This window comes from Anomaloglossus baeobatrachus, chromosome 4 (assembly GCF_048569485.1).
Source record: "Anomaloglossus baeobatrachus isolate aAnoBae1 chromosome 4, aAnoBae1.hap1, whole genome shotgun sequence".
Lineage (NCBI taxonomy): Eukaryota > Metazoa > Chordata > Amphibia > Anura > Aromobatidae > Anomaloglossus > Anomaloglossus baeobatrachus.
The window spans coordinates 683,409,531-683,425,384 of record NC_134356.1 but is presented as its reverse complement, the minus strand read 5'-3'; the positions used below and the strand labels follow the sequence as shown (position 1 = coordinate 683,425,384).

Here is a 15,854-nt window from a genome sequence, read left to right as displayed (position 1 = left end):
GGTGTGTGACATATGGGGGCAGGGGCGTAACTACCACGGTCGCAGGGGTTGGAAGGAGAAAGAAAAAAAAAAGTACTTGTTTTTTTTAATTTTGCTGGCTGCATGACACATAGAGGCCTGGAGGGGCCTGGCTGCATGACATATGGAGGCCCTGGGGGGGCTGGCTGCAGCCAGCACTTCTGCTTTTGTAAATAGTTGCACCTGAGGTGCCTACCAGAATAATCCTCTGCAACATCAGGACATTAATCCCGCCACCACGGAGAGGAAGGTTGGAGGAAAGGTCTGGGATAGAGAAGGCCCAGACCTACCCCCTGGGGCCTGGAGTACCAGTGCCTTTTCCACCAACACATCTAAATCCTAGTTCTCCTCTTCACACTGGGCATAAAGGGTTAACCATGTAAGGGAATGTCACCATGGGAACGAGTCCCTGGGTATAGCCAGCCTGGTGGGAGTGGGTCAGTCAGGAGCACACAGATGTGTGCGGACGTGCTTGAGCTGGGTCCGTGTAACCGTGACACCGGGGGCACAGAAGAGGTCGCCAGGACGGGTACCGCGATATTGCTGGGACCAGAGCACAAATGGGGCACAGGGCCCTAGGTCAAATGTCAAGTTTAACCGTTTGATAAATCCCTGTACGGTGAGGACACCTTGACGGACTTCATTGAACCAAGTAATCCGGGGGTCATCAGCCGTAAACTAGGATCGGCGTCTGGACACTTACTTCCCCGCAAGGTCTGCCGTATGGAGAAGGAAACTGTACCCCCAAAAGGGACAGTCGGGGGTTCCCAAACTTTCCGGAGACTCAATCTACAGAGAGCAACCTGGGTCACTACATTGGCACTGATATTCCTGGGACTGGAACCAGCAAGCTGAGGGTCCATGTGAGTTGAGACTGTTAAAGTTAACCGGTGTGATGTCCATCATTATACATCATAGATCTCCCAGGCACAGCCCTACCTGCGGAGGGCCTACCACTACCACCATCCCTGAGAGTACCCACGTTGAGCAGTAGTTCTCCATTCTTAACTGCAACCCAAAAGGTGGTGTCACAAACAGTAACTTTATTATCCCCTGTAAATACCCCCTTTTATTAAGCTTCCCCAGGGCACAGGACCAGGCAACGGCCGCCTGAAGTTACATTCCCATTTGCAACCACCCAAGACAAAGAACCCCCTTCCCTTTGTGACACAATTGACTCCTGGGTCTAAGGCTAATATAGTCTAACCTTCTCCATTACCACAGGAGTTGGAAGTGTCACGCAAGTTACTACAATTCAGAGGTGACCATAAGAGGTTGCAACCAATATGTGGCGCCCTGGACAAGCCAAGACGTCACAGGTACTACAACAACACACCCCACACCCCGGCTAGGCACACCGAAGTCAAACAAATCCTTGTTGCCTCCCTCCAGGGGCTGATGTCCACACCAGGGGGTGGGCGAGGTGGTTGGCCCCGGCCACCGAGGAGTTCACAGTCTGGAGGTGGGAAAAAGGAGTCAGATTAGATTAGTTTGAGTTGGAGAAGTGAAGTGGTAGGAGGAGACTGACCGTGTCCGGGTGTGTGGCCCGGACACATACAGCAAGGTTGGCAGACGGTGGTGACCGTCTGCAGGAGAGGCTGATTGAAGTGACCCATAAGGGCCGGGGACGGGTGGTGGCCCGCCGGTACCGGATCGGTGAGTGAAGAGAAGCCAGCACCATTTGGCAGGGCCTACGGACCACGACCAGGCTAGGAGTTGCCGTACAACTGGTCAAATCAGTTAGTGAAGGGAACCTCCGGGGTTTCCCAGCAGTCAAGACCCGATTGAAGGCAACAGCTCACACCGTAAAGGGAAACAGTCACTGCCAAGGCTACAGTTCCCAGGGCCAGAGCCTGCGGGCAAAAGGGGCTCCCTCGGTATCCATCCAAGCTGGGGAGCGGGTTACCGGTGGGAAGCCATTGGAACCGTAAACACAACACAACACAGGTACAGGGAAAGGCAGTCACCATCAACCTACCGAGAGCAGAAACACCGCAGCCGTCTGTGGGACCCGTCCATCCAGCCATTTTACCGGAGACTTTGCATTGATCATTGGCTGAGCGAGTACCACCGTGCCGTGCAGCACAGCGCTGCCCCCGCACCTCACCAGGCCCCGTAACCCGCCTGACATCCCTCACCAGGCTCCGGGACAACCAAACCCCCCCTACCCACGGAGGGGAGAAATAACAGCCAAGCTGCCCCTGTCACCGCTCCCGGGATCCCCGTCCAGAGCAGCGGTGGTGTCACAACCTCACCACAACCGTGGGTGGCGTCATGGACAATATACCACAAACATCCCCCTTTTGACTCACGGGCGAGGAGCGCCGCTCGAGTTCCCGGTATCCGCGCCACCGACCAGCAGCAGCAGCAGCCGGACCCGAGCAGTGGGTGAGCGCAGCGTCCCCTCCTCCGCCCGTGACAAATACATAAGCCAAGACTGTTGTAGACAGTCCTAGAATATTTTCTACAAGTGCCAGCTTTTTATTTTTGCCTCCGTACCAAACTCATCCAGGTCTACTGTAATCAATCTCATGTTCTCTTTTTGACTAAAGTTCTGTGCTTGCTTGTATCAGTCAACCATACCAGTGTAAAACCACCGATTGTCTGCTCAGAGTCATTTTTTTTGTTCTATGGGACTTTAGTGCCATGCAGAGGTCTACTGTTTCAATGAGACCAGAGTGAACACAGGTTCTACAAAAATGTGTTTATTTCTACACAGATTCCTTGTGGAAAATCTTTTCAGAAGACATTTTCCAGCCAAAGTAAGAGCAACGGCAACAACTACTGTTGTGACAGATCCAATGGCCACCAGCACCCACAGCTGTAGAGGTCCAGGTCCTGCACCTGTCCTGGAAGCTTGGAGGGCTCCTGCTCCAGTAACCTGGTTATTATGGGATCCAGTCACTAGTATGGGACCCAGGGTGGCCAGACCATGTTTCTCTAGAGGGGAACCTGGTGGTAGAAGAAATACAAGTTGTAGAATAAGTAACCTTGCAGAGGTTCATGGTATGATCTACAATATGAACATGTTGTAATACCTGAGTGGTGGGAATGGTCCTGCTTGTGTGACTCTGGACCTCTCTTAAGTGGACTAACTTGTATCAGGAACACATAAGCATTGGTCTTATGGAAGCTCATACTAAGAAGGTTAGCCTGAGAAACAATGGGTTCAAGTAAAGCCTTCAGAACACTAGCTCTAAGCCAGCAGATTGCTCAATTGTTACAACACTATGGTGTCACTCAAATAGTGAATCTCTCCCTGAAGCACTAGCTTTGATGACATCCTACCTAGCCTAGTGCCACTTAACTTGTGATATTGCATTTATACAAATGGGCAATCTCAGGGCAGAACCATCATGAAATTGCCATTGGTGATTGGTCACTACATGGTTACAAGTCCAGTGTAGGGCTTGGTGGGTCTCAAGGCAACTTCACACATCTGGTTGACTCACCAACATCCCTCTTCCAAATCCCCTTTGTCTCCCGAAGGAAGATCCCCATTGTGATCTCTGGCCAGCAGTAGTAGCGCAGTTCCTGGTGGTGCAGCACTGGCAGATCCCACTAGCTCCTTCCACGGGTGACCAACTAAAAAAAAAAAATTAAAAAAATTAAAAAAGGGTAAAGTCCCACCTTTGAGTGATCAAGCACCATTTAAGGGGGATGCAGTTGAAGATTCTTATTGAGCTCTGATGGCCTTACCTGCGAGATGCCTTGTTGTAGGAGCAGGCCTTGTTCATTGGATCAGGGGTCTGGTTGATCTCAGCAGCTCTCAGGGTACAGGTGATGTAGATCTGGAAGATATTTGAAGTTTATACCTTTGTCAACATAACTCAAGCAGGATTGTAACGACACAAAAGATTGACTTGTCACAGCCACCAGGTTAGAGTTGCAGAGGGAAGGATGGCATGACCAGTAAACCCCTGTTATAGATGGCAGAAGGACCCAGCACTGGAGCAAGGCACAGTAAGGAGGAAGAAATGGCGTTGAGTTAAAACAATCCATTAGAAAGTGGTTAATGGCCAGATGGGAGTGACTGTCTAATTCTATAAGTATTCTTTAGAACACTCATTTACTGATCAGCAAATCTAAGTCAGTCTGTCTTATTCAGCATCTGCAAAGTGGGAAGAGAAAAACCATATGCCAACAAATTGGTGTTTCCTCAGTCCACCTTGGTATAGTTTTTAGAGTTCTTACCAAAGCAACGTCACTGTCTGTAAACCTGAAGGCATCAACCATGAACTGGAGCTTGTTGGCTTGAGGTCTTGGCGAAACAAAGGCTGAGGAGGAATCATCTTCCATACTGTCCTTCAAGCATCTGTAGAACAGACAATTATGAATATTGGGCTCCTTGTGAGTTTTGTATTGACTGTTGTAACTCACCCATTGTTGGAAATTAGGTCATAACTAGGTCTAGAGTCCACATCTGGAGTAATGGTGGCCACACAACGGTCAACGAACAGGATCATCGGGACATGGTTCTGGATATCCAAAGAGGCCTCAATGTACAATATCTCACCAAGAGAGTAGACCAGTAAGGAATTGGGGGCACTAAAGTCCGCTGAGGAGGAGATAAAAGAACATTAGCAGAAGTCAAGAGACTCTACAACATTACCCCAGTGCTGGAAATACACTGAAGGGGGATGGAAGAGAGGACCCTTTTGAGCATAAATCACGAGACTCAGCTTCCAGCAGTTGGGATAACTGAGCTTCTTACCAGTCATGAGCTGCAAGGAGAAAGCCAGCCTCTCCTCTGAGGTCACCGTGGTGCTGAATGGAATCCATGTTGGTCTGATGGCGTTACTGCTCACATTGCCATGTCTAGACAAGAGACGTTATGTAATCAGATGCAGAATATCTAAAGTCAGACATCTTAGGTGACCTCCCTCAGCAAGGTTGCGCTCAAGCAGCACAATTCTCTATAGAAACATTGAAAACCCATCAGATTTTTTAGGGCATCTCAATGTTAATGTCTATAGTCATCTAAGCTCAAACTAATTCTATATGGATTAGGTTCTTTTTTATGCAAGTCCAAGTAGAAGATCCAGCACTTACAATTAAGGCTTTTATTCTGTAGAAAACAAAATGTTTAAGTTTATGATTTAGAGTTAATTGCCTCAATGTGAAAAATCAACATATGGAGCTCTGCACTTCTCTGAATAGTCCATCCTTTATTTTCTTCAGATTGAAGACCTGACATTAAAGTCTCTTTAGAAGTGCTGCATCTTTTGCATGGACTTGTCTATTTGGGATTGGGATTCTGATCTGGTATACTCATGAGACAGGCAAGTTACTCCATGAGTGGGTGTATCTACGAACCCATGGTTTTTGGGTGAAGCAGCGCCACTTTTTGGAATGGACTGATTCTTCAGGAGGACACCACTGCGTTGTAGACCGGGCCAGCGTCAGCACCTGTGAGTCGGGGGGGGGGGGGGGGGGGGGGGCTTGGGTCCCTGCCAAGGATCACACCTTCAGTTGTATTGGCATCACAGATGCCGAGCCAATACAATTGAAGGTAATGAGGAGAGTCAGCAGCATGCTCCCTCTTAGTCTCCTGCTATGTTTGCAGTGCTCTGATAACTCAGCACAACGCAATGATGTCACTACTGTGTGCTGTGAGTGGCAGAATATTGGACATGCTGAGGAGACCGGAGCAGTGGGGGAACAAGGAGTTTATGTATGTAATCAGTGGCCAGAGGGGGGGGGGGGGGACGGGACACACTCACACGCTCACACACACACACACACACACGCTCACACACGCTCACACACACGCACACACACACACACACACGCTCACACACACACGCTCACACACACACGCTCACACACACGCTCACACACACACGCTCACACACACACGCTCACACACACACGCTCACACACACACGCTCACACACACACGCTCACACACACACGCTCACACACACACGCTCACACACACACGCTCACACACACACGCTCACACACGCTCACACACGCTCACACACGCTCACACACGCTCACACACACACGCTCACACACACACGCTCACACACACACGCTCACACACACACGCTCACACACACACGCTCACACACACACGCTCACACACACACACGCTCACACACACACGCTCACACACACACGCTCACACACACACGCTCACACACACACGCTCACACACACACGCTCACACACACACGCTCACACACACACGCTCACACACACACGCTCACACACACACGCTCACACACACACGCTCACACACACACGCTCACACACACACGCTCACACACACACGCTCACACACACACGCTCACACACACACGCTCACACACACACGCTCACACACACACGCTCACACACACACGCTCACACACACACGCTCACACACACACGCTCACACACACACGCTCACACACACACGCTCACACACACGCTCACACACACGCTCACACACACGCTCACACACACGCTCACACACACGCTCACACACACGCTCACACACACGCTCACACACACGCTCACACACACGCTCACACACACGCTCACACACACGCTCACACACCATGAGGATATACAGCCACCAGCTAGAAATCCAAGGGCCAGCACCTGCAGGCAAAACGGGCTCCTCCGGTATCTATACACCAGGGAGCAGACTACCGTTGGGAAGCCATTGGAGTCACAGTACACCAAAAGGTGTAGGGAGAGACAGCCAGCATCACCTGTCCGGGGAGAGACACTGCAGCCGGCTGCAGGACCCATCCATCCAGCCGTTTGGTTTACCGGAGACTTTGTGCATCAATTGCTGAGTGATTACACCCATGCCATCCAGCACCACATCACGCTGTCCCTACAACCCTGCACCTCACCGACCCTGCCTCCCCGTCACACCACCGGGACCACCAACCCCTACCCACAGAGGGGGAAACAACATCCCAGCTGCTCCCTACCATCGCTCCCAGGATCCCAGTCACCAGCAGCAGTGGTGCCCATCTTCACCACAACCTGTGGGTGGAGTCACAGACTAAATCCCCAAACAAACCACCCCCTTTTCACTCACAGGCGAGGAGCGCCGCTCTAGTCCCTGGATCCAGCCCACCACTCGAGCCACCAAGCAGCAGCGCCAGACCCGAGCGTTAGCGAGCGCAGTGCCCCGCCGCCCGCGACACAACACTATATCTTTTAGAGTTATGTCCCCTCCATCCCAGTGCTGTGTATGTAGTGCCCCTGAAGCCATCAGGAGCTACAAGGAACTGCAGCCTGTCAAAGATGCAGGGCCTACCTACAGAAGACCAGTGCCAGCAGCACAATCCCTGTTTTTCCCTTCCCCAAGCACTGGTGACAGGCTAGGGTGGGACCCTGTTCTGTTGTGTCTCAGTGGAGATCTTCAGGCTCTTTATTAGGTGGTATTGTCAGCCATTGCATCTCTCCCTGCTGCCTGCACTCTGTCTGCAGTACCAGCAAGTTCCCCCTTGCTTGCGAACACATACAAGAAGAGAGACCCCTAGAGGCCATACAGCATATACATATTGCTACAGACCCAATGGAGGGCCACCTAGGAGCAGAGCCGATCCAGTCCACTAGACAACCAGGGGGGAGGAGGGGCAGACAGTAAGTGGACGTGAAAGGAGATGAATACAACCGTACCGACAGTAGTGTGTAACAGTGACCTGTTAGTCATGTGGTTGCTGAAGGAGTACTCTTGGAATCATAGCACCAACTGGGTACAGAGTCCTAGGTCAGGCAAACCTGAAAATCTGCACAGTGAGGGGGACCATTCAGGACCTCACCGACTGTAAAGTCCGGGGCACCAGCAGTGATGGGAAAACCAGGGACCGGAACAGAACACCGACCCTACAGGGTTCAAACTGCCCGCTGTACAGACTGGAGACTAAAAGACTACCAGGAGGGGAGCCCCAGACGCTACAAGCCATGGGGACCCACCAGAGACAGGTGCTGGGGAAAGAAGCCACCAGGTCTCCAAACTGGGACTGGGACTAAGGGGACCAGCCTTCAGGTTACCAGCCATAACACTGAGTAAAGAAACCAGCTACACTGCAATCCCTTCTATGGCCTACCTTCTTTCTGCACCCAACTCCATCTATACCCTGGGGCCTGGCCCTACTTGCAGAGGGTCCAACATCCAGGCTGCCACTAACACCAGCCCTAGTAAAACTGCAGTGGCGGCTCCATCTACCTAACCGCAACCCACAAGTGGCATTGTGATGCCCTGGCAGGGCCAGGTAGTCACAGTTAGGCCCCTGCATAACACCTTCCCTCACAAGGAAACACAGCTGGCCAGTAAACCCTAGTCACCACCCCCCCCTTAGGGACAGACACCAGTGGGCGTGACCAGGCAGTTGTAACACGCCCACCCAGGGGTCTAGTCAGCCCAGGGGCGGGAAAACAAGCAGTCTAGTTCTGTTTAGAGTTCAGTTTTGGAGAGGAGAGTGGGCTGGAGCTAAGGTCGGAGTCACACTTGTGAGTGACTCGGCGAGTCTCGCATCAGCATCACCCGGCACGGCCGCACACTCTGACAAGAGCGGTTCGGCTGCATGTATTTCTACACAGCTGAGACGCTCCTGTCCAGAGAGTGTGCGACCGTGCCGGGTGATGCCGATGAGAGACTCGCCGAGTCTCTCGCAAGTGTGACTCCGACCTAAGTGTAGCTCCAGCAGTGAAGTCCAAGTTGAACGGTGCCAGGGTTGGAGCCCTGGTGCCACTGGCTAGGAGGCAGACGGTGGTCTCTGTCAGCAGGAGGCTGGAAGACGGCTCGGCAGAACCGAGGTGGACCGGGACAGGGTTGTAGCCCGCCGGTACCTACACCGGAGACCCGACCGGAAACCGTGCACAAAAGGGGGGTACCGAGATCCTGAAGCCAACGCCAGAACCTACTGGAACTGGTTAGTTAACCGATTGAGGCCAGGACTAGAGATCCTGTCCCACCCAAAGTCCCTCATAGAAGACAACAGCCCACCGCATAGGGATAAGTGGTCACCGCCAAGGCCCAGAGATCCCATAGGCCAGCGTCTGGGGGCAAGGCTCCTTAGGCCACATCCAGCCAGGAGCGGACTCCCGAGTATCATACCGTGGGAAGTCCACTGAACACAAAAAGGTTCAGGAACAGGATAGAGACCACCAGCCGGGTGGGGGATCCCGAACGCAAGCGGCCACCACCATCTTGGTTTACCAGAGACTTGTGTGTTACTAATCGGGAGTACTCCAGCACCCACTGCGACGATCGCCATCCCCTGCACCAAGCCACTGGGTCCCGGGGCCAGCATCCCTGCCCACAGAGGGGCTAACAACTTGCTGCACGACATCTCCCCCGGGTGCCCCATAACAGCAGCAGTGGTGTCCCACTTCACCACACACCATGGGTGGCGTCACGAACTCACTACGACCTAGCCCGTACATCTACGTCCTCCCATTTATTCGGCGTGTCCGCAGGACCCCCAGGTCTGGAGACCCTTGAGCCATCACCCCTGAAGGCCCGGACCCTAGCAGCGCCGGCTGCTGGCACGGGGGCGGCACAGCATCATGACAAAACCTTTATTATTTCCTTGTACATAACCCCTTTCAAGCGACCCCCAGGGTAATTGAATCAGGCAACGGCCACCCAGTGACATCCCAGCAATACACCACCCATGTCCGAGTACCCCATAGCCCTGGGGAAAGTCATGTATCTCCCCAAAGCTGTATAGTCCCCCCAACCCAGAGCCTAAATGGCTGCTCAGTAATGTATATGGCCCCCAACCCCACCTGTGATGTATATACAGCAGTGTCAGTGATGGCCATCATGTAGCGGCCTGCACAGCCACATTCCCGGCAGGTGCTGGACGGGAAACAAGCGGGAGTGGATAGAGGCTACTACCAGCTGCCTTAGAAATATCTCTAATGTGTACATACGCATGTCAGCATATATGACTATATTTAGGCCTGTGTTTTTCTGAGTTTCTTTAAATACGTATCTGTCTACGTGTGGATGGGTCCCACAAAAACTTGGAGTTGACCCTGACTGTAGAGACTCACCGGGGGTAGTAACAAAGGATGGGAACCAGAGCAGGGTTGGACCTAGAGATCGGCACATTGCTGGATGTGGGGTTGTAGCGCAGTTGGATTTTGTAGAGGAGCCAGTCTGGGGTCATCTTTAAGAGAAAAAATAAAAAATTATAAAAAAAAAAAAAGTTTAGACATGAAATGGCAGCCATCAGCAGGTTTTTGCTATGTAAGTTGTGAGCAGTCTGATGTAGGAGCAGACACCGATTGCAGAAATGTATCAGATTACTGGGAGGACTAGCTGTGACTCAGAATGCTGAGCATCAGGGTCTCTGCTCCTACATCACACTGCTCTAGATACAGAGATAAGGGGATTCTGTCAGCAGGACACACACACACACACACACACACACAGTGTGCACTGGAGGATTAGTTGGACCTGAGCCTTGGTAGCGTCTCTCCATGTACCAGAACATGGAGACAGCCAGTTAGTGGACTATGGAGCAGAAGTTCATACCTACAAATTTTACATAGTTTCTGCAATCACTCACCTCTAAGTCACTGCCACATTCTTGAAGACCATTTTCAAAAATCACATTGGAATCAGTAGTTTGTGGTCCAGGTCTACAGGAGCCCAGGGTCAGGTCTGAGGGCTTCACTAGCTTACCATTCCCATAGAAGTCTCTGTTCACAGTCACTACCATCTTGTCCTCACCACACTGCACACTGACGGAGGATGGAGCTTGTGTAAGGTCCCGTAGATTATGGTCTCGCCCAGTATACCTGCTGTCCCATCTGGATTGAGATTGAGACCAAGGGTTTCCTCTAGAAGAACCCACTCCAGGTACAGATTGTCCAAGTCTTCTAGAAGATCCTTGACCAGGCTGATAATTCCTCCACCAAGAATCTGACTGGCGCTGGTGCCTGACCAAGGAACTAACAAAGCCTGATCCATAGAGGAGAACCACAAACAAACAACTCCACCTGCCCAAGAGCTCCATCCTGACTGCAGTACAAGACACACAAGGAGAAGATGGAGGGAGCCTGGCTTTATACCCTCCTCATCACACCACCATTACTCCACCTCATTACCCTCAGCTGGCCACCTTCTTCTCCACACCTGAGGTGGAGTCTCACTGGGGTTTGTTCTCATCTCTTTTGGATCCGTTCCTACAGTCAAGCTTTTTGAGGCCTCTGCCACACATCCGTGCCTCCGGCACGTGTTTGTCATTTTTTACACGTACCGGCGGCACGGAGACACTTTAACCAATGCTACCCTATTGTAGCAGGCACACACACGTAAAACCACACGGAACGTGTGTCCGTGTGCGTTTGTACGTGTGTGCGATTTTCAAAGCGCTGACATGTCCGTTTTTTCACCGGCAGCACGGGTGTCACACGGCCCGCACCCGTACCACACGGGTGTAGTGTGGATGCGGTCCCGTGTGACACGCGCCGGAGAAAACACACATGTCAGTGAAAAAAAAACAAAACATTTACTCACCTTCTCCAGCCCTCCTGTCTCTGCCGCTGCTGCCTCTTGCTGCCGACCGCCGCTCATTAATCTCATAGAATATTCACTTCACAGCCTGGCAGCAGCAGCAGCGGGGAGACGGGAGGGCTGGAGACCGAGGATCAGCACCACGGACAGCAGCGCGGACAGCAGGAAGGACCAGGTGAGTATAATAATTACTGATTCTACGTGTGCTATCGCGGATAGCACACGTAGAACACACGTGTCACGCACGTACCAGAGACACGTACTTACCTGCATGCAACACGCAGGGAAAATACGTGTCTCTCGGCACGTGCGTGAATTTCACGTGAGTGTGGCAGAGGCCTAATGCAGTGTTTAGAAGCCATGAGTAGTGAGGGCTCACTCACACTTGCGCTATTTTGACGCAAACGGAATCCGTCAGTAATGTAGTACAGTTCATTTATTTACAGTGGAAACGCGAGATCGTGTGGACACAAGCGGTTACTGCATGACACACACGCGGCATAGTAACGCGCTTCCACTGTAAATAAATGAACTGTACTACGTTAGTGACGGATTCCGTTTGCGTCAAAATAGCGCAAGTGTGAAACTAGCCTTATAGACAAGGGACAACTATGGAGGAACGGCTTCTCTTATTGTTGGATCTACACTTTGCTTTACATTAAAAAATGGAATACTGAAACTGGAGTATCTGAACGGGGTTAACTCATATGTTGTCGTTTTTGCCAGTGCACCAGGACATAATCCACGTAATAATAAGCCACAGTCGTAGAAAAAAAATCTGGCCATACCGGAAAATAAAGTCTTATTTTAATATTAAGAGTTGTCGCACTCCACAGCAGGGGCACATGGAGTTTATTGGAGCAGGTCCTCTCCGAAAAAAACCCCCCTGAAGAATTACTGAAATAATACAACTAATTTTCTAGGGTAAAATCACTTTGCTGCTCAATCCTCCGGACATTTTTTTTCTCCCTTTCCAGGTAAAATGTTGATGTCACTTCTTTGAAAATGTCCAAAACTAGGCACTAACCAATCAGAAAGCTGCAAAGAGATTCCGGAAATATATGCAATATACGTGGTTGTGGTGCCACTTGACTCCTTTACACCAACTCATGGCTACAGTATGTTCCCCCTTTTATTTTGGGGGGTAAAGTATCTGGCTTGCTCTATACAGCTGTTTTATTGCTATTATGCTGCAGGAAGTATTGTATGACGGGTTTTTTGCACTCTCTACGTGGCCACCATACTTTTTGCATGGATTGTGTTGAAGGTGTGTATGGCCCTCCATTTGCCATGATTTTGGCACACTTGTATTCTCCGCGTGCTATGCGTGATAGCACACAGAGAGCTGGAACTTCTATACTCACCTGTCCCCGAAGCTGCTGTCTCCGACGCTGCTGTCCCTGGTGCTGCTGTCTCCGACGCTGCTGTCCCTGGTGCTGCTGTCTCCGATGCTGCTGTCCCCACCGCTGCTGTCTCCGACGCTGCTGTCCCTGGTGCTGCTGTCTCCGACGGTGCTGCTGTCTCCGACGCTGCTGTCCCTGGTGCTGCTGTCTCCGATGCTGCTGTCCCCACCGCTGCTGTCTCCGACGCTGCTGTCCCCGACGCTGCTGTCCCTGGTGCTGCTGTCTCCGATGCTGCTGTCCCCACCGCTGCTGTCTCCGACGCTGCTGTCCCTGGTGCTGCTGTCTCCGATGCTGCTGTCCCCACCGCTGCTGTCTCCGACGCTGCTGTCCCTGGTGCTGCTGTCTCCGATGCTGCTGTCCCCACCACTGCTGTCTCTGGTGTTGCTGCTTCCAGATCTGCGGGGCAGTGAATATTCATGAGCATAAAGAGAGGGCCTGTAAGCAGGTGATAGCAGCGCCGGGGACAGGTGAGTATAGAAAAGAAAAATATTTCACAGACACGTGTTTTCTCCGGAATGTGTCGCACGGATCCCATCAATGTGCGGTCCATGCGACATTTGTGCTACCGGAGAAAAACGGACATGTCTAATTGTGGAGCACACGGACACGCCTCTGTGAGAAAGCACGGATGTGTGCACAAACTCATTGATTTAGTGGGTTTACATATGTCCTTATCTCCGGCATGTATGAAAACGGCCGTCACATGTACCGGAAGGGGGCCTTAGGCTGTGATATTATCCGGTGAGGAGAGCAGCCACAGATTGGTTCACGTAGGTCAATATAATATAGCAGCCATCGCGTGCGGTTTCCTTGAGTTCATGGCAGGTACCAGATTATGATGAAAACCTTTTAAATCAATGGCTCCTTTTATACGCAGCCTTGAGATGATATAGAGAAATCTATCTAAGGCGCTGTGCACACACAGAGTTTTTAGTTTGGTGCAGTTTATTGCCCAGATCTTCGTGTCTATACCGATGACTGCAAACGCTGAGGATTATTTAGTGCCGTGCTTCTTCCGACAGCCATAACCTTTTTATTTTTCCGTCAATCTTGCCATATGAGGCCTTGTTTTTTTGTGGGATGAGTTGTACTTTTGAATGACACCATTCATTTTACTACAAATTGTACTGTAAAACAGGTAAAAAATTCCAAATGTGAAGAAATTGTGAAAAATAGTGAAATTCCACAATGATTTTTGAGGGTTTTTTTTACCGTGTTCAGTATATTGTTAAACTGATGTGTCGGTGTGACGCTTCAGGTCGGTGCGAGTTTGTAGACACCAAACATGTAGGGGTTAAAAAAATTCTGATATTTGTCCAAAGATAGAATTGCCCTTTTGGCGCCATTTTCTGACCCGTAATTTCCCCATTTTTCAGGATCTGGGGCTCGGCGATAGCTTATTTTTTGCGTCCTGAGCTGACGTTTTTATTGGTACCATTTTTATGTGGATGTGAGGTTTTAGTCGCCTGTTATTACATTTTAATGAAATTTTGTGGTGACCAAATAATGTAATTTTGTTTTTGGAATTTATTTCTTACCACGCTGTATACCAATCAGATTAATGGATTTCATATTTTGATAGATTGGGCATTTCTGAACGCGGCGATACCAAATGTGTGTATTTTTTTTATTTATTTTTTTTTTTTTACATGAGCAAAAGGGGGTGATTTGAACTTTTAGATTTTTTTTTATTTAGTTAGCCCCCATAGGAGACTTCATAACTCCATAGTCCGATCACTTCTGCTGATCAGAGGGATGCTTCAGCGTTATCACTCTAATCAGGAGAAATGCTGCTCTCCTGTCAGTGCTCTGAGGAAGTGAGTCATTGCAGTGTCAGGGGGTCATCAGCTGATCCTGCGTTACCATGACAACACATTTGAGCTCCATGATCCTGTCATAGGTCCGCTATGACGGGAACGGCGCAATCCCTGCTGCGGTCCTTTAAATCACGCTGTAAGTGTTTGACAACACAATGTAAGGGGTTAACAGGCGTTTTTTTTGGACACCATATGTGAAAACATTATTTTGACCCCCAGTGAGAGCGATTTATACACTGCAAGTGACTCTCCTGGGGTGACAGCTCCCATTATTCACTGAAGCAAGCCTGTACTGTGTGTTCAACGCATCATGAACCCCATCCGAGCAACCGTGAATCAAGCCGCGTACAGGGTTCTTGGAAAAACATTTGCTTCCTTCTGCTCAGGCAATGTTCCCCAACTCTGAGGACTGTTTTTTCAGCAGGACAATGCACCATGCCACACAGCTCGGTCAATCAATGTGTGGATGAAGGACCACCACATCAAAACATTGTCATGGTCAGCCCAGTCTCCAGACCTGAACCCCATTGAAAACCTCTGGAATGTAATCAAGAGGAAGATGGATAGTCACAAGCCAAACAAAGAAGGGCTTACATTTTTGCACCAGGAGTGGCATAAGGTCCCCCAAAAGCAGTGTGAAGACTGGTGGAAAGTAGCCAAGACGCAGGAAAGCTGGGATTACAAATCATGGTGATTCCACAAAATATTGATTTCTGGATCTTCCGGAGGTAAAACATTAGTATTGTTGTTTCTAAATGATTATGAACTTGTTTTCTTTGCATTATTTGAGGTGTGAAAGCGCTGTGCATTCTGTGCATTGTTCTGTTATTTTCACCATTTCTCATTTTCAGAAAATCCAAAATGTATTGCTTGGAAATTCGGAGACGTCGTCAGTCGTTTAAAAGAGCAATTTACATTTTATTCAAAAATATAAAGAGAAGAATCAGAAAATTTGGAAGTGGTCACGGAATTTCATATATTCCTTCAGTAATGCACGTTGGGCAGTTATTTTGGTTCCTACAGAAGGACAATGCTCACATGTCCCACACTGGTATATTAGTGAGGAGCATGTGAGCCTGGTCCTTCTGAAGAAGCCAAGATAACTGGATTGCATTACTGATGGAATATATGAAA

General features: G+C 50.1%; 1 pseudogene; it reads right to left on the bottom strand.

The window, feature by feature from the left end:
* Positions 1 to 2,674: 2,674 nt before the first annotated feature.
* On the bottom strand, positions 2,675 to 11,000 carry LOC142302821 (zona pellucida sperm-binding protein 3-like; annotated as a pseudogene).
* Between the last annotated feature and the right edge of the window lie 4,854 nt (positions 11,001 to 15,854).